The following is a 23,301-nucleotide window of genomic DNA, read 5'->3' on the forward strand; positions in this document are numbered from 1 at the left end:
AAATCAAGCAGTACACCCTCTTCCACATCATGTGCTGTGCAAAGCGATGACACTCCCACAGGTGAAGGGATGCTGGGACTTGAAGTCCGAGTGGGCGAATGAATATATTTCAAAGATGCTCCAAACATCAGGTGATGCTCCCAAATTCATGAGCCCAGTCCACAAACCAGCTCGAGTGCCCGCGGGGGTGTGAAAAAGACCTCACTGGTTCCTTCCTCAGGCACACCATAGTGCCTCCTCTCTCCCCATTACAGCCCGTGAAGCCAGATGGCGATACAACTGTTAGGGGGGGCGCCTTGTTTTGCCACGAAACAAAGTTACCAAAAGTGCTGGTTTATCCAAGGTGCTCCAGATCGAGAGGGTGTGCCGTTTTGTCCGCCTCCAGCCTGCGGACTAAACACAATGACCAACGCTTGTTCCCAATGAAAAACAAGCACGGCACACTCCGGAATCTTGTGAGGGCTTTATTGAGGTCACAATTCACATTGCGGGCAGTCCATGAGAAACAGGCATATCGACATGCTGGCAGTTCGTGAAGCAATGGCATACGCGTTTCGGCGATGAGTCGCCTTCCTCAGTGCCGGTTTCAGTGTCCATCGAGTGTCAGCACACAGTACAGCCGCTGTTGCTTCTGATCCTGTTTTAAAAATTATAACATGCCCCTCCTCCACATCATGTGCTGTGCAAAGCGATGACACTCCCACAGGCGAAGGGATGCTGGGACTTGAAGTCCGAGTGGGCGAATTAATATATTTCAAAGACGCTCCAAACATCAGGTGATGCTCCCAAATTCATGAGCCCGGTCCACAAACCAGCTCGAGTGCCCGCGGGGGTGTGAAAAAGACCTCACTGGTTCCTTCCTCAGGCACACCATAGTGCCTCCTCTCTCCCCATTACAGCCCGTGAAGCCAGATGGCGATACATCTGTTAGGGGGGGCGCCTTGTTTTGCCACAAAACAAAGTTACCAAAAGTGCTGGTTTATCCAAGGTGCTCCAGATCGATATATATATATTACCTACTAGGGGTCACCATTAGGTAGTTATAGTTACAACGTAGTTTCCATAGGAAAAGCATTTTTTGATTTGCTAATAACTTTGGCGTCGTTTGACGAATCTTTGCTAAATTCTCCCAAAAAAAAGTCTATACAGGTCAGCTCCTATCCTGAAAGGTTGGGGGTGATTCGTCAAGGGGGAGGTGAGAAAAAAGGGGGGTCCCAAAACACATTTTCCCCATGTTAATTTCCATAGGAAAATTTGCGACGAGCTACAGCCCCAACTGCCAAACGGAATTACCCCAAATTTGGCAGAAAGGTAGAGCTTGGTTCAGAAAACGACCTTTTTTTTTAAATGGTGTAAATCCGTTCAGTAGTTTTTTGAGAAATTCAAAAAATAAGAGTAAAAAAATAAATTTCCCATAGGAAACTTTGTGCAAGGCTACAGCTGAAACTACTGAACGGAATTACCCCAAATTTGGCACAAAAGTAGTGAGTGGGTCATAAAGCGACCTTTTTGTTAAATGGTGTAAATCCGTTCAGTAGTTGCTGAGAAATGAGAAAAATAAAAGTTTTTATATCTGGGCGGAGCCTAAGTCCCGTGCACGAGCTTCACTGTGATTGGCTGTCAACACTCCAAACCAGGAAGTGTTGGCAGCCATATATTCATTCGCCCACTCGGTAGAAGCGGGACGCTAGAAAACAGAGAAACAAAGGTATAAAAGAAGAGAAGGGGTCAGGGTAGAAACACCCTGACCCCCTACGCCTGCTCAGGGAGTCCCAGAAGGACCCCAGGGTAAAAACAATTTAAAAAAAAAAAAATTGCCGCAATTCGCGCTGGGGTCGCGGGTTCCCATGTTTTATTTTAATGAGACCCCGGGGTGGGCTAGGTCCCGGGGGCGTTTCTTAAAAAAACACAGCAGGGGCTCGCTGGGGCTGCAGGGGCCCGCTGGGGTCCCCGCAGTCTTGGGGCTTCACTCATGTTGGGAGGGGGGTTGCGTGGCCCCCTCCTGGAGCCCTCCATCTGCTTATAACTTTCGCGTTGTTTGATGATTCTTTACAAAATTTTCCAAAAAGTTTCACTTTTTTGATCAGTTCCTATCTTGAAATATTAGGGGTAATTGGTGGAGGGGGGGCTGAGAAAAAATGGGGATGTCAAAATGTGTTTTCTCAATGCATTTTCCATAGGAAACTTTAGACAAGGCTACAGGTTAAACTGCTGAACGGAATTATGCCAAATTTGGCAGGGAGAAAGGTCTTGGTCCAGAAAGGACGGTTTTGTAGAAATGGTATAAATCCGTTCAGTAGTTTTTGAGATATTAAAGTAAAAATGTATATATATCTATCTGGTCGGTGCCTAACTCCCGAGCACAAGCTTGCCTCTGATTGGCTGCTAACACTTCAAAGCAGGAAGTGTCCTCTGATTGGCTGCTAACACTTCAAACCAGGAACTGTTAGCAGCCATCGTGTGCCTCGCATTGAGTGAAAATATAAAAGAAAGGTTCCGGGGCAATTTAATATAGCGGAGCTCTGTGTAATGATGATTTGGATGCAGTGAAGGTTTAAGATTTATTAACAATAAAGGAGAAACAGGTGAGCGCCAGGCAGCACGACTTCCACTCCAGGACACCAGTAGGAAGATAACCCTTTCACGCTCCCTGTGCCCAACATCACCACTTCGCAGCTATGCCATTAGAAGCCAGTCTGTCAGCTCGCAGCTGTCTACCTGTATGAGCTAGTATGCTGCTGTGCCTCTACCTCTGTGAGCTACTACGCTGCTGTTCCTTTGGGAGCGGACGGCTCATAATTCACCCTATGTGAGTCGAGCGGACGGGCCGCAGTTGTCTCTCTGCAAGCCTGGGTACGAACTGTTCATAAGTCACACTATATGAGCGTTGAAAACCCATTTTGTGATTCAGTCCGTCCGCTGGCATCTGTCAGAGTCATTTCTGAAAACATATCGGAGCTCTTTCTGTGAGAGATACCCCTTTCACGCTGCATCTCCCCACATTAGCAGGTAACGCACCCTCTTCCCACATCACCAGCATACCCCCAACAACCTTCTTGGGCCTTGAAGTGTCCCTCTACGAACTATTAATGAAAAGATGCTTGTGAGGTTGGAGAAATAAGAATCTTAGTCATGTATAGATTTACATATAAAACATATTATTAAAACAAAACAACAACAAATAAAACTTTGTACAGCCGTGGCGTGTCATCTCTGGTCCATTTGTAATTCACAGCCTGCAAGACAAAAAGAAAGATAAGATGGTGCGTCATGCGTCCGGCAAAGGAGAGAGAGAGAGAGAGAGAAAGAGTGAGAGAGAGGAAGAGAGAGAGAGGAAGAGAGAAAGAGTGAGAGAGAGAGGAAGACAGAGAAAGAGAGAGAGAGTAAGAGAGACAAAGAGAGCAAGGGTAAGATACAAGGAAGAGAGAAAGAGAAACAGTGTGAGAGAGAGGAAGACAGGGAGAGAAAGAGTGAGCGAGAGGAAGAGAGAGAGAGAAAGAGTAAGAGAGAGGAAGAGAGAAAGAATGAGCTACAAGGAAGAGAGAAACAGTGTGAGAGAGAGGAAGACAGAGAAAGAGATGGAAAGAGAGAAAGAGTGAGATACGAGGATGAGAGAAAGAGAGAATCAGTGTGAGAGAGAGGAAGAGAGAGAGAAAGAGTGAGAGAGGAAGAGAGAAAGAGTGAGAGAGAGGAAGCCAGACAAAGAGAGAAAGAGTGAGACAGAGAGGAAGACAACGAGAGAAACGGTGTGAGAGAGATAAAGAGAGAAACAGTGTGAGAGAGAGGAAGAGAGAGAGATATAGAGAGAGAGAGGAAGAGAGATAGAGAAAGTGAGAGAGGGAGAGAGAGAGAGAGAAAGAGTGAGAAAGAGGAAGAGAGAAAGAAAGAATGAGAGAGAGGAAGAGAGAGAAAGTGTGAGAGAGAGAAAGGAAGAGATGGAGAGGGAGTGTTGACACTGGAGAAAATCTTCGCAGCTCACCTTTGTGTCACCGGTGTGTCTCCAACCACGTACGAGGCATAGTTCAACCTCAAGTTTAGTGATCTGAAAGATAGTATAGATTTAGTTATTGCAGAGTACATACAACTGCACATGTGTAATTCTCTGTTTCAAGGAAGAGAGAAAGAGAGAAACAGTGTGGGAGAGTGAGGAAGTGAGAGAGAAAGTGAGAGAGGAAGAGAGAAAGAGTGAGAGAGAGGAAGACAGACAAAGAGAGAAAGAGAGAGAGGAGGAGAAAGAGTGAGAGAAAAAAAGAGAAAAAGTAAGATACAAGGAAGATAGAAAGAGAGAAACAGTGTGAGAGAGAGGAAGAGAGAGAGATAAAGAGTGAGAGAGAGGAAGAGAGAAAGAAAGAATGAGAGAAGCCATTCCCACCACCCAGAGGTGACTGCCCGCTGCTGTGGAAAGAAGTCTCTCTGCTCACCTTCCGCCACCGGTGTGTGTGTAACTTGGTCATGTGTTCAGGATGGCTACAAATCATCGCAGATTTTTCGCGAGTTCAGTTTTGGTGGGGTTGGGGGGGTGGTGAACGTCGATTTGTGATTCACAGCCTGTTAGATAAAAAGCAAGATAATATTGTGCGTCATACGTCCATCAAAGGAGAGAGGTAGAGAGAGAGAAAGAAAGAAAGAGTGAGCAGAAGACAGAGAGAAAGAGACAAACAGTGAGAGTGAGAGAAAGAGAGAGAAAAAGAAAGAAAGTGAGAAGACAGAGAGAAAGTGTGAGAAAGACAAAGAGAGAGAGAGAAACAGTGAGAGAGAGGAAGAGAGAGAGAAAGAGTGTGAGAAAGAAGAACAGAGAAACAGGGAGAGTGAGAGAGAGAGAAACAGAGAGAGAGGAAGAGAGAGAGAAAGAGACAAAGTGTAAGAGGAAGAGGGAGATAGAAAGAGTATGAGGGAGAGAAATGAAGAGATGAGGAGGGACACTGAGTGCCCACACTGTGTACAATACCGTCACAGCTTACCTTTATGCCACTGCTCTGTCTCCAACCACGTGCCGCAACCTAGTAGAACTCTCAAGCTCCCACATCTGAAAGATGGTACAGAATTAGTAATGGCAGAGCAGCATTGGATTAGAATTTAAAATCGGCCCAGGCACGCTAAAAAAAAAAGTGGCCCACATCTGCATATTGCCTTTCCTCCAAACACTGCTTCGGCGAAATTTTATTTAAAAAGGGGGGGGGGGGAGATACAAAAAAATGCACGGATTTGTTAACACTGGTGACTTAAAAACAAGTGAGGCCACTTCTGCTCAGGCCCCCTGCCCTGCTAGGTATGCATACATTAATGGGCAGTCCTGCGAGAGAAAGAAAGTGACACCCCTGCCTGTTGCTAAACTTGAGGTAATGACGCCCATCTGCCTCCAGAAAGGCCATACAGAGACCCACTGGGCCGCTGGCTGTATCCAAACAACAGCCACACTGCCCAAATCTGCCCCCAGACTGCTCCAAAAAGCAGCCCACCGTTGGAACTCGGCACCGGCTCCTCGGGCATTGCACCAGTGCCCGCGTTACCAATCCGACGCTGTGGCAGAGTATATATGAGTGCGTACGCCTAAATCGCTCTGCCGTCTTTCTGCATTCAGGCTGCTGTACCCCATCCACTCCCGCCGCCCAGAGGTAACTGCCCAACGCTGCGCCCCAAGGCCTCACTGCTCACCTTTTTGCGGTCACGGCACCCTCCACATCATGCAGCTCTGTTCTGCAAGCTTATAGGTCTCACATTTGGAATTGTCTTGATATCACCATGGCAGAGGACATGCTAGTGCACCTATCATCATCGCAGGTTGTACACCCACTCAGTGCTTGAGGTGCTACTAACTCAGTGAGAAGTGAGGCCACGCACGTGGCGGTAGGCCCTCGCTGTTTGGCTCAGGCCTACACTGCGGTGCAGCAGAGCACACAAAACATCAACTGTCCGGACCACCGGGACAAGCCATAACCGTGGCAGTGTGACTGTGCCGGCCGCAGTGCATGTGTTGCGAGCAACTCTAAAATGGTGTAGAGCATGTATGCCTGGTCTTTTTTATTAGTAGGGTCATGTGTCCTGTGATGCCTGTGCTGGATGGGTGTACTGTGGGTGTATACCAGCCATGAGGGAGTGGCTGTGGCATCAGTGTTTCCAGATTGGGCAAGATCACGCACAATTGGGCTATATTTTGCCGGTTGTGAGGTAAAATTTTGGTTTGTGCTAGATGCCAGATTATAAATATATATACAGCGCTCCAGCAAAGTAGTATGTTAAAGCGCTTTATTAGACAAATATTTACTTGGCATCCTGCTGCAACATCAATTCCAATGCATTCATCGCGTGCTTGATGCTGTCCCTACCCCTCTTTCCCTAAAGCAGCAATATTGGGCTACTTTTTGGTTGGCTTTGGGCTATAGAAAGCTTAAAAAAATCTGACAACACTGGATGCGGGTGTCGTGTTGGAGTGCTACCGTCACTCAAGTTGCAAAAGCCAAAGTGTCACTCTGAGAGCCAAGTCCATCAATATGGCCAACATGGAAGGTATGGGGAATTGCTGACCCTATATTCATCCATTGTTCCACACAAGAAAGATGGTGGACATGAGACATCTGTGTGTATATGAATGTTTATTGCAAATTCAGTGGAGTGTTGCAGCTGTAGCAATACAGGGCCATGGAAAGTTGAAGTTTCAGTTTTTGGCACATGGAGGGCAGCCAATTAGAGATAAGCTCGTTGTCGGATTTAGACTGCGCCAACATATGTACTTATACAATCACTGCGACGATCCTCACGCACTTATAAATTCACTATACACTCTGCAGTACTCTAATGATGCAGTCTCTACGTACGTACTTGTACAATGACCGAGACAAAGTTACATAACTAAAGTTTTCCCCCACTGTCGAAGGTAAGATGGTTGCATACGCTGTCCAGAGCACTGTGTAATGTGGTAGGGCCTAGGGGCAGCATGTTGCATACATAATGAACACACGGACACAGATAGATAGTGGAACTGGGTACTTGCACGTGCGCTCAACTCCTTTTTATTACCAGGGTCACATGTCTAGTGACGTCTGTGGTGGAGCCAACCCCATGGGAATGGTTGGTGCTGGCACCAAGTACAACAGTAATAATTGGATCAGACACAGAGATTCAATCATACAGGGTCAATGATTTGTGCTGCACTAAGGTACGGGTACCAGATATGAAATCATACAGAAAAGATTTTATTGTAAAGGGTTCATGACTTGTGATACATTGAGGTAGGACAGCAGATGTGACATTATACACAAAATATTGTATCAGAAAGGGTGCATGAGTTGTGCTGCACTGAGATAGGGGCATCAGAAGCATTTAGCGTTTGCGCAGTCAGCGATGATGCGTGGTGCAGGCGAGCCACACAATCGCAACTCGATGTGAATTGTGAGCCCTGCTATCGCTAGTGTACATTGAAAGCAGTAGTCAGCACAGACATCGAGGAATGTTTTTAGTCACTTTCTCTTGACTAAATTCGAGGACATAGAGTACAATGCTTTCTAATAAATAAATCATGTTTCAATTTAAATTGTGAGCTCTGCTGACCGCAGTGTAGGTGTATTGAACAAAAGATGAAACATTTATGGAATACACTGTGGAAATCTTGGTTGTTCTGAGTACAGTTGTAAAGTACGGTATTCTGAAGCTAGAATCTGAACTGGTCGTTCATCATATAGTCTACCTTTTTCAGTAAGGAAGAGCTGTGGAAAAGAACGAGCTTCCAAGTTTGTTTCCCACACACTCTTGGGAGTTTGTTTTGCTTTTTTCATCTGGAACAATTCAATAGTGTGTCCTATCAGTTCCTTTGAATGTAGAGGATGTATAGTATAATGTTCATAAATTTCTTCTTTTCTTGAATTGTCCACTTGAAATTTGTGTTTCATCTTCTAAAGTCATTTCTTCTCCTTCTACATTTACAATTTTATAGTAAATATTGTTTTGCACCAGATATAATGTAGACTTTTGGGCTTTCTTGAGATGTACTAACTCTTGCCATATTTCCCGACTCTTTGTGGGTACACCAGTAACAAGAATGACTACAGGTTCAGTATCGTCTCTTTCTACACTAACAGTTTCAACATTTGTCTTAAAATCTAAAGGTAAATACACAACTATTCCTTTTAAACCTCTTTATAAATCTGTTGAAGGCAGCTTACCTGTTTTAGGCTGCATACGAATTATAGCCTGAAAAGAGTGCACAGACTGTATAAGGATGGCCTTATATGTATTTAAATCTGTAAGTTTAGGAGGTATAGCAACTAATTCTAAGTCATAATGGATAGCTCTAGCTGGCATTTTGTTTTCTTCTAATTTATTGTAACAATATTTAGAAATACATTGTACAGTACCTAACTCAAAACGACCTTCCACAAACAGATAAGCAGCAAATTCTTTCCATTTGTGAACTATCTCTAGCAATTTGAGCTGCAATAGTTTTTTCTTGATTAATCTCTTCATTCAACATTTGAAGATAATTTGGAAAAATTATACATTTAATGCTATCTTTACATGCATTGAAAGAATCTTCATAGCAGTCAAAATTTCCAAGTAATTCCATTTCAGTCCGCCAAGGTTTGAAGAATTCCAGAAGAGCTAAATAGAAAAACTCTCTCTTATCTAGAGTATCACAACTTAATTTCCTGTGATTAATCAAATTTCCTTTGGCATGCTTTACCAAACATCCATCAGATCCAATTACAGCATATTTTCATTCATTTATTTTTTCTGTAACTTTTTTATAAAACTATAATGTTGCAGTATTTCATATAGACATATGTTTTCCAGGTATGGACTTCTATTTGGATAGTATGCAAGGAACAGCAATTGAGTTATCTGCAACGTATTGTATGTCCAAATTAGCATTTCACATCTTCAAAATCACCGGAGTGTACTTCGATTCTTCTGTTCTTTTTATATTATAAGCATTTTTGGGTGATTTTCGAGTGATAGTATGCCTCACTGCTGACATAAAACTGTTCACTCTGCCTTGCGATGAGTTATGGTGCACTGAGTTAGTAGTTCCTTTGGCGCTCAGCGTGTAAGTACCCTGCGATGATGCGTGGTCCAGGAGGGCCACACTAGGACCAATGTCTTTTGTCTATTGAATTCTGCCTCAATAAGGCCACGTGCGATGAATTATGGTGCACTGAGTTAGTATTACCTTTGGCGCTCAGCGTGGACATACCCTGCGATGATGCGTGGTCCAGGGGGGCCACATTCGGAGCAATGTCTTTTGTCTATTGAATTCTGCCTCAGTAAGGCCACGTGGCGATGACTTATGGTGCACTGAGTTAGTAGTACCTTTGCCACTGAGTGTGTAAGTACCCTGCGATGATGCATGGTCCGGGGGGGCCGCACTCGGACCAATGTCTTTTGCCTATTGAATTCTGCCTTAATAAGGCCACGTGGTGATGACTTATGGTGCACTGAGTTAGTAGTTACTTTGGCGCTCAGCGTGAACGTACCCTGCGATGATGCGTAGTCCGGGTTGACCACATTCGGAGCAATGTCTTTTGTTTATTGAATTCTGCCTCAATAAGGCCACGTGGCGATGACTTGTGGTGCACTGAGTTAGTGGCACCTGAAGCACCCTGCGATGATGCGAGGTCCGAGAGGGCCGTACTGATAGCAATGTATCTTGCATACTGGACTGCGTCATCTGCAATCGCTACTCCATCTGAATTGTGATGCCTGCTGTCCGCAGTGTAGATCGAAGGCAGTAGTCTGTACAGACATAAGTCTGTAGTGCAGTGCCGCTGGGTTCACAGGGGGCCTGTGTCGAGGAGACCTGCAGTCATGGCGGCAGCCACGTGGCAGGGTGAGGCCCGCTGCTCTGGCAGACTCGTTGGTCTTCACAGTTCACAGGTGAACCACGCCCAGAGACCCGATTTATTTATTCATACTCCTATGCTGGAGTGGCGTACGTTGGACCAGCCCACTGCGCTTCCTCTTCCAGGGGAGGACAACACAGCTACATGTCCAAGATCTTCCCCACTGCCTGAGGTAACATGGTTGCGTCTATTGGGCCCAACACTACAAGCACCAGCAGTATATGTACAGATGGAGAGGTTTATGATGTATATAGTGAGGTCTGTCCAGCACATCACCGCTACACTTGGTATTGTGTGCATTATTATTATTGATGGATGAGTTGCGTACTTCACACATATTTGCTTTCCACATCTGCCAACAGTCAAGTATTGTGTGGCTGAGGGACCATGCCATTTTTAGAAGGTCCGCTGTCCTGCGCTGCCTCTGTGGTAGTAGGGAGGGGGTGGTCCAGGGGAACGTCCTGAGGCTGGTGGCAGTGAGTGTTGGGGCCTTCATGGGTGTTTGAGCTGCGTGAACAGTAACTCTATGACATATGTTGCGCTTCAGATGTGATTCTGGGCTGTGATCAATTTCACATTGTAGGTAGTCATCCTGGTTTACACCAGTAAAATGCAGATGTTAGATACCTACTGCAAACGTGGCTTATTCCCTGATTTTGGATTGCACCCCAGATTTCGCTGCTCGTTGAAAATATCGGGAACTGGTGCTTTTGTGTTAATTTTTGCATGGGGACGTTTACTGTATATTATCACCGTTAGTTGTTGTTCTCATTTGTGGAAAATTTGTTTTGTGGAATCTATTGCTGGAAAACTGGGGATATTGGCTGTTTTCACTAGGTTGACAATGAAGTGATAATTTAAAATCAATGAAAAAATTATAGGTTTAAAGAAGAAAATAATTAGAAATTAACATTTAAAAAATCTTTGAAATTCACAGAAAAAAACATAGGTTTCAGGGACGTAATAGTTACAAATAACATTTAAAAAACCTTTGAAATTCACTGAAAAATCCATAGGGTTCAGGGACGTTGTAGTTACAAATTAGCTTTTAAAAAACCTTTGAAATTCACAGAAAAAAACATAGGTTTCAGGGACGTTATCGTTAGTTGGACATTTCACTCATACAAAACCATAGAAATTCCGCCGCTATAGTTAGTTCAGCTAACTATAACTCGCGCCCCCACAATGAACTGCTGATGACGTCACATATTACATCATTCATGACATGGTCAGTGACATCACTGATGACATCTCAAATGACATCACTGATTACATCACTGATGACATCATCCAGTGAATGTGTTTTTCTTTAAAATGTATTTTTATTTTTATTTATTTTGATTTCTTTATTTAAAATTTCTATTTAATGGTGAATTGTACCACCAAATATGTGGTACTGCAATGGGCACCTGCCTCGCACCCCAGCTATGCAAATTTGCATTTGAGCTGGTGGGAGGAGCAGGTGATCCAGACGCAGCATCAGGTGGAATGGGAAGAGCACATCATGCACTGGAGTCAATTTATCGGCGATCTATTCTTGGCATGGAAGTGTACTGAGGAACAGGGGAAGAATTGTATCTGTAAGATTCAAAAGAACGAATGAAACCTAAGTTTTACCAGTGATGTAAGTAGAATGAATGTGAATTTTCTTGACCTTACAGTGTACATCAAAGGAGGCAGGATAGAAAGAAAGTTGTATAGAAAGCCTTCTTCAGGGAACACGTTGTTTCATACAACACGTTTCAATCCTTTTAATCTAAAGAGAAGCATACCATTTGGCGAATGTTTGCGAACCAAACGGAACTGCAGTGAAGAGACAGAAGTGAGGAAAGAACTCAACCTTCTAAAGAAAAGGTTTTTAAGTCTGAGGTACCCGGATGATTGGGTCAATACCTCAGTGTGCAGGGCATCCAAATGGAAGAGAGAGGAAATTTTATTTGAGAAAGATACAAAAAGAACAAAGGAAAAAGAAAAAAATCAGTACCGAATGTTAACTTTTAGCAAACAACAAGAAAAGCTAAAAAGCATCCTGAATAAACACTGGCATGTAATCAATAATGATCTAGTGTTGGGGAAAGTGGTGCCACATAGACCACAGGTGAGTTCTAGACGGGTTAGATTGTTTAAACAGCCATTAGTCAGGAATACTCTGAGGAAAGCACAACCAAAAACCACATGGTTAAATAAGAAGCAGGGATTCCTGAAGTGTTCAAAGTGTAAAGCTTGTTTACATGGAATCAATACTGATCATTACAAACCAGGATTGTCGATTAATATGAAGAAAATCAAAGGAACATTTCGTTGCAAGACAGAGTTTGCTGTGTACCTGCTGCAATGCCCTTGTGGACTGCGGTACGTGGGCAGCACAATTCTGGAAGTACACAAAAGGAACTTGCAGCACTTGAGGGTAATCAATAATGGCGATCAACTTATCCAGTGGCACGACATTTTGAGAGATACCATAATAAAGATGTCAAGGGTTTGACTTACTTTGTGATCGATGCAGTGGCAGCAGATGTACAGTGGGAACAGGGAGAAGAAATTGAGGACGCTTGAATCCCAGTACCTCACTGAATTAAATTCTAAACAGCCAGAAGGCCTCAATGTGGAGGAAGATTTATGTACGCACTTGTAAAAAAAGTAATCAAGAATTGTTTGCCCATTCAGTGATGAATAGAAAGAAACTGTGGTTTTAAATTGTATTATAAAGGTTTTAATTTTTCATGAGTAGAGACAGACGTGAGTGAAGGAATTAAACTCTGAATGAAATTAAGTGGCAATGCAATTGGCCCTCTTGGTCAGTGATTGGATAATGGAATATATGCAATAAGGACAAAGCCGTCTGGGGCATGACAGAAAGATATAGTTTATGATTTGATGATGTGAACAAAAATAGCATGGTTTGTTATGCCCACAGTGGCAAAAGGGCAAGCAGAGAAGATACAAGGTTATCTCTAAATTTGACGAATTTTAAAATGTTGATTTTCGTATGAATTGCTATTTTACTAAATATGCATATATTGCGCCATGAGATAGGCAAAGTGAAGAAATGAATATGGGGCACATGCATCAACAATGCCATTTGCGATTCCTTATTAGCGAAAAATAAGGAATCGCTAATAAGGAATAGCAAAAGGCTATGCATGTAGGAATCGCTATTCAAATAGCGATTCCTTAACTTTCCTTAATTGCGACTAGCAAATTGCGAGTAGCAATTAAGGAATGCCGTCCCAATCATTCCTATGGGCCTCCAGGCCCATAGGAACTAATTGGAGATTGCATGAGCAAATTGCGAGTACCAGTAGGTTCTCGCAAATTGCTCATGCAATTGCAAGGGTGCAAGGGTGTCAAAATGACACCCTATTGCACCCCTGAAATTGATATGTGCACATATGTTGCACACACACATGCTCTAAGGGCATGTGTGTGCGCAACATGAAACTTTGAAAAATGCACAAAAGTGCATTTTTCAAACTTTTAGCAAATTACCATGCTGTTCATCTTCATGGTAATTTGCTCCCCCTATTAGCGAATTCGCTAATTTTTTAACTTTCATGCATTGCATTTAAGGAATCTCAATTTGGGATTCCTTAAATGCAATCGCAATTTAAGGAATCGCTATTTAAGGAATCGCTATTTAAGGAATCGCTATTTAAGGATTCCTTAAATAGCGATTTTTGTATTTGGGTTGATGCATTGGGATTAGGTTTTATTTACTCGCTAACGGGTGTTATTAGCGATTCGGTATTTTACCGACTGGATTTTGGCTTGATGCATGAGGCTGTATGTCGTTTAAGACGGTTATTGCAATGTTAATGTTGTGTTTCTAAAACTACGAGTCTGTCTTCACTATCACTAGTTGTAGTTTGCTTAAAGAACGTAATAAGCACGATTTGCACTTTAAAAAATGGCCCCTTTAATTACTTCGCTATCGGTGAGCAAGGCCGAAATGCGTTCGATAGTGGCTGATTAAATACATTTTCCAACTGCACACGGCGTCATCATCCTTGCTTGGAGAGGAAAAGTCAAAAATTGTATGGACCCGCTCTTGTGAGGTCCCCAGAGGCGACGCGACTGTCTATTAGGTGGTCAAAAACCAAAGAAAATGATGGACGGAGTGTTGAACATTGCAAGCACTCACCCCCAGTCAACTGATATGGGTTTAATCCATCACCGTTCTTTAGCCCACTCTGCCACCCCAGTTCAGACATGGCCATATGCAAATCAGTTTGACCCTGTGCCTCATGGGAACAGTCCAGCCCGAACTGCCAAGCCATGTCTTCCCTGGACCGGAAACAAGCTTCCATTCCTGTCTATTAGGTGGTAGCAGTATACACACAAGAAGGAGTGTGGAGAATATATTTATTTGTGATCAAGGGCTTGTGGGCCCGAAATGCGTCATGGCGGCATTTCTTGCATCTAAATAAACAGCAACAGCACTAACTGGTGTCCGTTTCCTGCTTAAGAAGCTTCAGCATACTTTGAAACTTTTTGACAAGTTGGAGTTATTTTCATATATATATATATATATATATATATGAATGCTCGATTGCCATACCCCAAAATTGAGCTGCACTCGAATGCTGGACTTAAGGTGGCAAGCCTTTAATAAACAGTACAGGCAAGATGCTGCTGGTGGATAAAATGTGACAGCTGCAGACGCGATACACCTGACGCGTTTCGAAGGCAAAATCCTTCTTCTTCAGAGGCAGTCGCAGTCACAAATGCGTGCTCGGTTCTCCGTCCATTAATGCTCATAGTACGCCCCCAGATGGGCGGGTCCAATGCCCCAAAGCATTCTGGATATCGAAGTCCCGAAATCAAACCACTGATGGTGCACTAATTTCTGTCCTTTTCAAGCCCGCAGATGGGCCCCCACCAACAGTTTGCCTTAATCCGAAGTCAGCATTCCACAAGCACGGCTATGCATATATCAAGCCGCGTGGCCCCCTCTCTTCCCGGGGTGGTGCAACTCGACGGCGGGCCGCCGCCAAAAATGAATGCTCGATTGCCATACACCAAAATTGAGCTGCACTCGAATGCTGGACTTAAGGTGGCAAGCCTTTAATAAACAGTACAGGCAAGATGCTGCTGGTGGATAAAATTTGACAGCTGCAGACGCGATACACCTGACGCGTTTCGAAGGCAAAATCCTTCTTCTTCAGAGGCAGTCGCAGTCACAAATGCGTGCTCGGTTCTCCGTCCATTAATGCTCATAGTACGCCCCCAGATGGGCGGGTCCAATGCCCCAAAGCATTCTGGATATCGAAGTCCCGAAATCAAACCACTGATGGTGCACTAATTTCTGTCCTTTTCAAGCCCGCAGATGGGCCCCCACCAACAGTTTGCCTTAATCCGAAGTCAGCATTCCACAAGCACGGCTATGCATATATCAAGCCGCGTGGCCCCCTCTCTTCCCGGGGTGGTGCAACTCGATGGCGGGCCGCCGCCAAAAATTAATGCTCGATTGCCATACCCCGAAATTGAGCTGCACTCGAATGCTGGACTTAAGGTGGCAAGCCTTTAATAAACAGTACAGGCAAGATGCTGCTGGTGGATAAAATTTGACAGCTGCAGACGCGATACACCTGACGCGTTTCAAAGGCAAAATCTTTCTTCTTCAGAGGCAGTCGCAGTCACAAATGTATGTCAATTTTGGGGTATGGCAATCGAGCATTCATATATATATATATATATATATCAGCAGAACGCTCGCTCCACTTCTCCTTGCTGGACTGCTGGAAAAAGCGAGAATGGACCCAATTTGGTGCTTATTAGGTTTTATTTCGCAAGCACAAGCACACCTTCCACCATGACGCGTTTCGGCAGCTCCTCTGCCTTGATCACATGACAGCGCTTACACGGGGAGGATACGTTTTTAAAGTGAAATTACATGGTCACATGATGAGTAAACATGGAAAACATTGAAACGTTACTGCAATGTCTAATTTAAAAGACAGACCTATAGGTTTCACAATTTCTATCACTGACAAACCTTTTGTAAGAATACGTTTTTGACATGTCAATTATTGATAAACTCATACAACTTTGTGTTCATAGAGTCATATCAAACAATTAAATAATGGCTTAAATGCCTAGTGACTGTATGTTTTCCGATTGTTTGCTTAGATTGTTTTACATGGGACCTGTGTGAAACTAAAATAAACCCGTGTAATAATTATTTTAAAAATATTAGTGAAGGAACCGGTGTATAAAAGAAATAATTTAAGTGAAAATATGTGCAAAAAGTGCTAAAAAACTTGTGCTGAGGGGCTGTGAAACTATATGACCTCCCTCAGTCTTTAATTGTAATAACGATAACAAGGATTATTTACTTATGTCCCAGACTATTCAATGTCTGAGCTGGATCTTCTGATAGAATGTATCATGGACTGGAGATATTCATGTGCCATGCGTTTGCTAGTTGAGACCGGTGTGGTATTATGGACAGACAACGTATGTAATGCGGGAGATTAAATGACTGCCAAATGCATCAGATCTCTGTTTGGGTATACTTTGCCAAAGAGCAGTCAAAATCACACATGTGTGGAATTTAGAAATATACAAATATATACATAATTAAATAAGAGTATAATAAATAAATAAATTCCAAAATATAAACATGTGATCCGTTTAAAAAAACACACCTTCTCCTTGCATAATAGGTAAAATACCAGCATTGCCAATCCATCATTGTTGTTTGTACCGATTTAAATGAATCAACCAACATTAAGACATAAACTCTAAAATCAATGAGGTAAAAAGGAGAGACATAGATTCCTGTGCTGGTGGTAAAATATGCAGAACATAAAATGTAGGTATTTAAAAAGAGTATCTTTCATATAAATATTAAATATTAAATAAAATACAATAAATATTAAATATTAAATGTTTAAATATTAAATATTAAATATTAATTACCAATTACTACACAATCATGATGTATAAAATCAATGGTTCATACCTACAATTCCATATTCTAACAGATGTCACCACCTACCCACTAGTTAATATTCATTTCTTAATATTACCTGCAGAAGCAACTAGAGCACCAATATCTGAATAATGCGCACTTTCTAGTCAAGGTATGTGTGTAGATCCTCACTAGTATTCAGACCCCCTGGAAATTTGGTATCTAGCTCCAAAATATAGCGTGTTTCAAGGCGCCTGAGTTTTTGTTCCCGATCCCCCCCTCTGCCGAGTGGGGGTATCGCATCTATCACAAAATATTGAAGATGTTTTAAGTTGTTTTCATGATGCGCCTTGAAATGTCTAGCTACAGGGTAGCTCGTGTCACTGTTGGTGATGGCTCTAATGTGCTGCAATATGCGCTTGTGGACTTGTAACTTCGTGCTACCTATATATAGTAGGTTGCAGGTGCACTGTAACACATATACTGCAAACTCAGTGCGACAAGTCAAATGTTGTCTGATCGCTCTTGTCGCACCACTAAATGCTGTCTGATAGGTGGTTCTATTTAAAGCATAGTTACATGCTTTGCATACAGAACATTTAAAAAAGCCCTTCCTTGCCACCAACCATCCCACTTTCTCACTTTCCTCAGGGTTTTTCTTAACTAGAACATTGGCCATTGTAGCCGCTCTTCTATATGTAATGGCCGGCTGTTTAGGCAATAGTGTACCAATTATGGGGTCATCGTGAACTATTGGCCAATTTCTTCTTATTATTGTTCTTATTTGCTGCTCCTGCTTTGAATAAGTTAGAATAAGTCTAGTGGGTTCAGTATGCGTCTGTTCCTCTTTCTTGCTTGCTTTCACGTTTTGTGTGAGCTCATATCTAGCAAGCCTGTTAGTTTTATCAATCGCATTTTTAATTGATGTATTCGTGTATCCTCTATCGAGGAATCGCTGTCTGCATTCCTGTTGCTTAATGTAGCAGTCTTCTTTCTCACTACAAATTCTCTGTATTCGAAGCATTTCCCCGTAGGGAATGCTGTGTATTAGATGAGGGGGATGGGCGCTGGAAGCATGAAGCAGAGTATTCCCTGCTGTTTCCTTACGATGTAGTGAAGTGTTCATACAGTTGTTTGTTATATTCACTTGAACATCTAGGAAAGTTATGTTTTTGTTACTTATAGTAGATGTAAACTGCAAATTTACATCGTTGTCATTTAATGACTTAACAAATTCAGTTGCTATGTCTTGGGTTCCCTTCCAAACAATAAAGAGATCATCTATATAACGTAACCAGCATACGATATTTTCTTTATAAGTCTGCTCATATGTTTTCATGAGGACCAGCTCCTCCCACCAGCCCATGAACAGGCATGCGTAGCTAGGGGAGAAGCTGGCCCCCATAGCTACACCTTGAATTTGCTGGAACATTTGATGTTTAAACATGAAAAAATTATTCTCTAGGCAGAACCCCAACATATCCATTATCATCTTATTGTGTTGTACATAATGCAATGGTCTGTTTGTCAAAAAATGATCAACTGCTTTTAGCCCATCCTGATTCCTAATGCATGTATACAGTGAGGATACGTCTAAGGCCAAAAGAAAATACCCTTCCTGCCATTGGATGTTAGCGATTTTCTTGATAAAATCCCCAGTGTCCTGCACAAATGATTTTAGTGTCTTCACATGGTCTTGGAGAAAAAAGTCAATATAGCGGGACATATGTTCGAGTGGCCCATTGATAGCTGATATTATCGGTCTTCCGGGGGGCTTCTGAATATTCTTATGGACTTTAGGGATAAAATACATGGATGGAGTCTGTGGGTGTTCTGTCTTTAAATATTTAAACTCATCCATGGATAGCAGTCCCACACTTTTCCAGGCCAATAGCTTTGAATGAAGTTGATTTATCATGGCCTTATATTTCGCCGTTGTACTTCTGCGATAACATTGCACGTCATTCAACTGAAAATAGGCTTCTTCCAAATATTTATCCATAGGCCAAAGTACAATATTTCCCCCTTTATCGGAGTTTCTGATAACTATTTTATTTTCTTTTTTTAGTTTTGTCATAAGTTTGTTGTATTGCCGTTCATGGTTGGTCATTTTCCTTTTTTGCTTATTGATGTCAATGTTCAGTTTCTTGATTTGAGCCACGACTTGTTCATTAAAGACGTCAATGGAATCACGAGACATAATGGGCATGAATTTTGACTTTACTTTGAAAGGAGTAGTAGGTTTTAAATTTGTGTCGGTTTCCAATGATCGATCCATTTCGTAGTGTTCAGCCGAAATACTTTGGCTTGATGTGCCCGCAGATATGTTCGATTCCTTTGCCAAATCCCTCAGATTTTCAAGGGTCTCCAAGTCTGCGACCAAGAGTCCACAAGTTTCGTTAGTGTCGAATGTCACATCTGTGGTTTCCGTTCTGGACCGGGATTTGAGTTCATGGAATTTTTTAAGTTTCAACTTCCGAATGAATTTATACACATCCACGCGAGTCGTCGGGTAATCAAAATCAGATTGCGGACAATAAGATAACCCTAGGGATAGTAACTGTTTTTCTGCCTGGGTTAAGTTGATATCTGCCAGATTGATTATAGTTTTGGCTGTTGATGAGGTAGGAGGGGAATTATTTACTGCCTGTTCCTCCATGTTCCTCGCCGTCCTCTCCCCCTGTTTGGATGCTTGTTGTAGGCGGCGTTGCCTTGCTTTTCTCCTTTGCCTTCTGGATATTGTTCGTCGTTTTTTGCCGGTTGACTGCGAGGTCTTAATGTTTCACGTCTACTCCTTCTCATATAATCAAGTTCCTCCCCCAGAGTTGGTTTAATGGTATTCAATTGCATACGATCTGTTCTTCCTTCCGCTTCTGACTCGCTTTCCAATGCTGAGCTCAAATCAGAAGCTGTTTCATCTTGCACATTAGGTGCAGGGGCATTTTTGTGTAATTGCCCTTGTTGGCCTCCAGCCTTTGATCTGTACACATCGAATTTGCGGGAGAAAGTAAAGATCTGCCCACTCGCATAATCCTCTTTATCCCTTTGAAATTTGAAAGCCTTACGGTGTTTGATTTTTTCTTCCTCTTTGAATAGTCGGTTGACCATCTCCTCATGCAGTTTATTTTGTTGGGGATCATCCAATGCCTTTATTTCAGCTTCCAGGGCATCTATTTTTAGTTGTAGAGCATCGCGGTCTATGGCAGCATATTTGACCAATATCTGGACCAACCTTCTTGATGATTCCAGGTTGGTTTCTGCCCACTCAGCCATCATTAAGGGATTCGGGGTGTCATAACTAGGGGCTATCATAATTCGCAGTCCCCTCGGTATTATATATATACATTACCTACTGGCAGTCACCAGTAGGGGTGGGCGGAATTTGCGAAAGTGACTTTCGCAAATTATCGCGAAAATGTTAAAAATCTCCACAAACACGCGGAAATATCGCGAAGATGTGGAAGCTTTTTTCCCGCCCGTTTGCGGTATTTTCTGCGTGATCGTGGCTCGCCAACTTACCCATGCGGTTGCTCGCGGGCGCGGCCATCTTGTTTAAACTCTTCTCGCGGTGTATGATCGCGAGAAGAAAGACGTGATCGCGCGACCAATGACATTACTGCGGGCGCGAACTGTCGCGAGACAGCGCAAATGGCTACCAACAATCCAACATCTCGTGGAGAACGCGACCGGATCGGGAAAACTTGTCGGCGAACGCGGGGATTCAGGTCAGGCTATCGCGCGCGCGCGAGAATGTATTATTTTACAGCGCGTGCAAGAAACAAATTATCGCTAAGCTGTGGAATGCGGAAATTTTGACATTTTCGCGCTCTCCGCGGAACGCAAAAATGTCAAATTATCGCAATTTCCGCGAGCGGAACGGAAATTTAGCCCAGGCCTAGTCACCAGTAGGTAGATATAGTTAGGACCTATTTTCCATAGGAAATCCGCAACATTCTATTTGGAATAACATTGGCGCCAATTGACGAATCTTCGCGAAATTTTCCAAACTTTTGGCCAGCTCCGGTCCGCTCTTATCCTGAAAATTTCACGGTGATTCGTCAAGCGGGGGCCGAGGAAAAAGGGGGGTCCCAAAACACGTTTTCCCCATATATTTTCCCGTAGGACCTTTTGACGCAGCTACAGCCCGAACTGCTGAACGGAATTACACCAAATTTGGCAAAGAAGTAGTCCTCTGTTCAGACTCGTGCCTTTTGCTTAAATGTTGTAAATACGTTCAGTAGTTCCTGAGAAAATTAGTAAAAGTACATATATATCTATGGCCTCGGAGGATCTGCGCACCCTCCCCGCACCCAGCGCGCACCCTGCCGTGCACGAGCTGTATTCTAATTGGCTGTCAACACTCCAGATCAGGAAGTGTTGGCAGCCATTTTGTGCCTCGGTAGAACCGAGGCACAAGAAACCTAAAAACCAAACAAGAAAAACGCAAAAAGGGGGCAGGGTAGAAACTCCCTGACCCCCTAGGCCTGCTCAGGGGGTCCCACAAGGACCCCCAGGGCCCAAAAAATATTTTTTTTTCTTTAAAATCGGCGAGATTCGTGCACCCAGCGCGAATTTCGGCCGAAAATTAAAAAAAAATCAGCGCGTGCTCCCGCGCTGAATATGATAATTTGCCCCGGGGGCCAAATCCCGGGGGCATAATAAAAGAAAATAGTGTGGGGGGTCCCAATCCCCCCCACACTGCCCCGGGGACCCCCACCCCCCGGGGCTCAAAGATTGTATATGCGGGGGGGGCTCACGGCCCCCCCGCAGCCCCGGGGACCGCCACCCCCGGGGCTTCGTTAACATGGGTGGGGGGGCTCACAGCCCCCCCAGCGCCGGGGACCGCCACCCCTGGGGCTTAAAACTATTTTATGTGGGGGGGGGGGCTCTCAGGCCCCCCCAGCCCCGGGGACTGCCACCCCCGGGGCAGCTTGTACATGTGGGAGGGGGGCCACGAAGCCCCTCTCCTGGATCCTTGTATTTGCCCTGGGGACCGCCACCCCCCATGGCCGGCTCCTGCAGTGTCCTGGAGTCCCCAACCCAAGACACTGTTGTTTGCAATGGCAGGGCGAGAGCCTCACGGCTCCCGCCCTGCCATTGCAAACTGCTTTGCTTCATTGAAGCGAGAGCAGGGTAACCTGCTCTCGCTTCAATGAAGCAAAGCAGATTGCTTTTCCACATGGGGAGCAGCATGTTAGTTGCTCCCCATGTGGAAAAGCAATGCCGGCTCCCGCAGGAGGCGGGGAGCCGGCTGGGACCATGGGGGAATTGGGGACACCCACACGGTCTCCAACGAGAGGCCAGGCCCTGGTGTCCCCGGGGCCAGAAGTGGCCCGGGAGGGGGGGCCACACAGCCACCCTCCCCCATTAAATAAAAAAAATATATATATAACAATGGCCGGCCCCGCGGGATGGGGTCCCCGGGGCCTTAAGTGGCCACAGGAAGGGGACTATGCAGCCCCCCTGCATACATTTTTTTTTTAAACAAAAGGGCAATGCCCCGGGTGATGGGGTCCCCGGGGCAAATTATGGCCTCGGGAGGGGGGCCACGCGGCCCCCTTCCCGATTTTTTTTTTAATAAATAAAAATTGGGGGCAGGCCCTGGGGGATGGGGTCCCCAGGGCCAAAAAAATGGAAGAAGAAGGGGGGCTACACAGCCCCGCTTCTAAAACAAAGAAGAACCAAAACAACGAGATAGGGCTGGAGGCCACGCCCCCTTCTTACACCACTCTGCAAACGCGCCCCCTGGTGAGTTTGCAGGTGGGGAACTAATCCTCCTTGAATACTGGGGGTCCCTGGGGGCCTACTAGCCCACCAGGAACCTCCAGTATGCGCCAGGGGGCTGTGTTGCAGAGAGGTGTAATTAATCCCCCAACTTAAAACGCGCCACGGGGCGCGTTTGCACAGTGGTGAAGGTATGGGGTGGGGCCTGAGGTGATACTGTGCAAACACGCCCTGTGGCGCGTTTTAAGTTGGGGAATTCATTCATCTTCAATTCAGAGGACCCCAAGGGGCCAACTAGCCCTCAGGTACCTCCAGTAAGCGCCACGGAGCTGCATTGCAGAGTGTTGTAAAAAGGGCCGTGGCCTCTGAACACCTCTCTGCAACGAAGCTCCCTGGCGCATAGTGGAGGTACCTGGTGGGCTAGTTGGCCGCCAGGGGACCTTAGGATTCAAGGGGACTTAATCCCCCAACTTACAACACGCGACGGGGCGCGTTTGCACAGTGGTGAAGGTAGGGGGCGGGGCCTGAGGTGATATGTGTGCAAACACGCCCTGTGGAGCATTTTAAGTTGGGGAATTGATTCCTCTTCAATCCAGAGGTCCCCTAGGGGCCAACTAGCCGACCAGGTACCGCCAGTAAGCGCCACGGAGCTGCGTTGCAGAGTGTTGTAAAAAGGGGCATGGCCTCTGAACACCTCTCTGCAACGCAGCTCCCTGGCGCATACTGGAGGTACCTTGTGGGCTAGTTGGCCCCCAGGGGACTGCAGGATTGAAGAGGAATTAATTCCCCAACTTAAAACGCGCCACAGGGCTTGTTTGCACACGTCACCTC

This window comes from Triturus cristatus, chromosome 3_1 (assembly GCF_964204655.1).
Source record: "Triturus cristatus chromosome 3_1, aTriCri1.1, whole genome shotgun sequence".
Classification (NCBI taxonomy): Eukaryota; Metazoa; Chordata; class Amphibia; order Caudata; family Salamandridae; genus Triturus; species Triturus cristatus.